The sequence below is a fragment of the Aegilops tauschii genome, chromosome 3 (genome assembly GCF_002575655.3).
Source record: "Aegilops tauschii subsp. strangulata cultivar AL8/78 chromosome 3, Aet v6.0, whole genome shotgun sequence".
Classification (NCBI taxonomy): Eukaryota; Viridiplantae; Streptophyta; class Magnoliopsida; order Poales; family Poaceae; genus Aegilops; species Aegilops tauschii.
In genome coordinates this window covers 624,255,509-624,258,979 of record NC_053037.3, presented here as the reverse complement: position 1 = coordinate 624,258,979, position 3,471 = coordinate 624,255,509, and the positions used below count along the sequence as shown (strand labels likewise).

The 3,471-nt window shown below is 49.7% G+C and overlaps 1 long non-coding RNA gene across 1 annotated transcript; it reads right to left on the bottom strand.

The window, feature by feature from the left end:
• Nucleotides 1-1,870: 1,870 nt before the first annotated feature.
• Nucleotides 1,871-2,937, bottom strand: LOC141021110 (uncharacterized). The gene is made up of 3 exons (XR_012181114.1): nt 2,644-2,937; nt 2,006-2,557; nt 1,871-1,926 (listed from the first exon to the last, which is right to left on the bottom strand). It is a non-coding gene; the product is annotated as an uncharacterized lncRNA (long non-coding RNA).
• Nucleotides 2,938-3,471: the final 534 nt, after the last annotated feature.

The following is a 3,471-nucleotide window of genomic DNA, read 5'->3' as shown; positions in this document are numbered from 1 at the left end:
GCTGCAGTGTAGTGTGTGGCGCCTCCAAGCTAGGCGCTGCACAGGTCTATAGCTATCCAGAGAGCAACAGAAGGTTTGGCAAGTTACAGACCTGTGCAGCGCCTAGCTTGGAGGCGCCACACTCTATAGTGCAGCGCCTGCGAGCTAGGCGTTGCACAGTATAGTGCGGCGCCTCCAGCCTAGGCGCTGCACAAACACTTAGCGAATTTTTTGCCTCAAACTGGAGGCCTACCTTCTGTGGCTCTCTGGATAGCTACAGACCTATGCAGCGCCTAGCCTGGAGGCGCCACACTCTACAGTGCAACGCCTAGCACGCAGGCGCTGCACTGTAGAGTGTGGCGCCTCCAAGCTAGGCGCTGCACAGGTCTGTAGCTATCCAGAGAGCAACAGAAGGTTTGGCAAGTTATAGACCTGTGCAACGCCTAGCTTGGAGGCGCCATACTATACAGTGCAGCGCCTGCGGGCTAGGCGTTGCACCGTATAGTGTGGCGCCCCCTAGCTAGGCGCTGCACAAACACTTAGCAATTTTTTTGCCTCAAACTGGAGGCCTACCTTCTGTGCCTCCTCCCCCCCTCTACTGGGTCATTTTCAGCCACAGTTCAACAATTCGTATAAGAAACATTAAGGTTCAAAAAGGGTTCACCACAGACATCATTTCTTAGAAAGGACCATCACAATAAGTTCAAGTTTAACATAGAGCTACCACCACTCCGAGTTCAACGACATAACAAATTCCACATTACAGGTACGACCACTCCAAGTTCAACGACATAACAAATGCCACTCTAAGTTCAACATTATAAAAAAAATGACGATGACTAGTGCTTTCCACGCTTGCTGGCTCCTCCCCCCCTCTTGACGCTTATCTTCTTCACCTTCCTAGGAAGAGGAACCCGCTCCGGCTCCGGCTCCAGCTCCGGTTCGACATCGTCATCCAAATAGTCATCCAAAGCCGCCATCCGCGAGGTGCCGACCGTCCTTTTGCCTCTTTGGCCTCTTTGGGTGAAGTCTTCAGGTGTGTACTTGTTGATTCCCTTCCTAGGCTTCAACTCGTATGCAGACCGAGCCTGGTACGTCCCCAAGGTCATATCATCAGCAACCTATGCATCAACAAAAGATATGGAAAGACCGTGTGTGAGGATATAGTTAGCAATGCATCAACAAATGGATATATATCGTCATGACATACCTCTTGGGTGACCACACCCACATCCTCATCCTCAAAAGGTTCACCATGGCTCTGCCCCAAAGCGGGATCTGATGGTGTCGTCGACCTAGACCGTTCTGGTGATACATACTCGGGGTCACGACAACCGAAAAGGTTTGATAGCCGCCTTAACTTTTGGCCCTGGCGCTGCAACATGTACAAGTGAATGAGAGATGGAACGTACCAACAAATGTTAAGTGCTAGTTTGAAGGAGATGTGAACCTTAATGAATGCTCGAAGTGCACCTTCCCCATCGCTTTTGTCAGCCGGGGTTGTTTCCAGAATAGTCTCGGTCTCATCAGCTGCTTTCTTGATCTGGGCACGCTATGAACAGAAACGGTACCAAAGTGTTAGGCAAGCGATAGATGTTAATATTGCGAATGGAAAAGCAAAAAGGGCTAACCACAAAGTTCATCATTGGAGCTGAAGGGATCACTGAGTTGCCTTTCCTGACTAATGCGTTTTACTGGTGCTGGGCTACCTCATCAAAAACGGTGGGTTCTTCCAGAATCTCCTCAGCATACGCCGGCTGGCATACATCCACGCGGGTACTTGCAAGAAACCATGCGAGATAGTTGTTGAACGCGATCGGGCAGTGCTCACGAAGCTGGGCTCGTTTTCCAACCCTTGCTTGCTCCACACTAAGAGCGAACTGCATGACATACTTCCTGTGATGGTTGGCCCAATCCTTGATCTTCCGCTGCTTTTTCCTATCCAACCTACAAGTTAGAAACAGAATATTAGCATCATCGAAACCGTCGAGAAGCTGCTAAGTGCTCAAGGTTAATTATATCTTACGCGTGTAGCAACTTGTCCGTGTCCTCCCACTCCGGCAGGTGTGGCTGGAACAAACCAAACTGGCGGAACACCCGATGTGGCAGGTGAAGCTCAACCGCCCAGTTGCATATCAGTGGGCACCGCATATGCCAGAGATCCCTATCCCTAGTGCACATCGGATTCAGTCTGAACTCCATAGGGTTACCAAAACTCTCTCCTTTTCCATACGGCTCCCATTCCACCTGCAAAATGGGATTGAATGCAAAATTGATATCGAGTTACGATACAAGCATGATAATCACTTATGCAATGTCGGTTCACCTGCTCAGGCGTGATCGCGTCCAGCTCGCTCTTGTACAACTTGTACATTACCGAGGGATCATCTGTCGTCTCATTTAACACATCCCACTTGTAAGCCCAAGTGGGGAGCCGTAGTGGGTCATCTTTGTCGTCCCAATCCTCGTACTTCACGGTCTTCGGTCGTGCAACCGGCAAACGCTCCCAGCTCCATATGGAAAGTGCGAGCAGACAACCACCAATACCTCCAGTGTGTCTACAACAGGCTTCGTCCAACTGCACATAACAGAGAACATGGTCAAATTTGCCGCAAGAGCGCATTGATAATGTATCAATGAAGTGAAAAGGAAACAACTTCATACCTGTCGATACAAGTAAGCCAGTGTCGCCGAACCCCAACTCCATTTGCTATCGAAGACGGTCAACGCCTTCAGCCACATCCATGGAGCATTCTTGCCTGTGCCATCAGCAAACATAGTCCTGGATATCACGTACCACATGTAGGCACGAGCATATGTCTTCACCATGTCCTCATTAGCATCCTCAGGGCAATGACAGAAGTTCGATGATATCCACGTGAAAGTAGCGCCCGCTGCGACTCTTTCCTTCTTCTTATCTTCTGCTTCTGGTTCCCGAGGCTCCGGAGGAACCATACCGATAAGGGCAAACATCTGCGCGCGCCACCCATCAGAATCGGTGTTCATACATAAAGGATTGCCATCGATAGGAAGACCGGTGATCATAGCAATATCCTGCAGCGTCACGGTCATCTCTCCGGTCTGAAGATGGAAAGTGTGTGTCTCCGGCCTCCAATGATCAATAAGCGCGGTGAGTGCTGCAGCATTGTTGGGTGGCGTCGACCGGCGGACCAACTGAATGAAAGGGAGAAGTCCTGCCTCCCTTACATACGGTGTGTACCGCTCATCATAGCGCATCCCTCCAAGGCTGATCCCGTGAGACCGAAGCTTCAGAGGTGCAAGCTCCTACAAACAAACAAATCATAACATTACATATGGGCATTTGTGTTTGAAAAAAATACGAAATTCATAACACCGGCCACTTTCAGTATTACCCGCTGCTCCACCGACATAGCGTACGACCGGTGTTGTTTGTCCCAATGATCATCGAGAAGCCAAACCATCCTAACAATTTCAACAAACCATTCTTGTCAACACGATTATCTTTTCAAT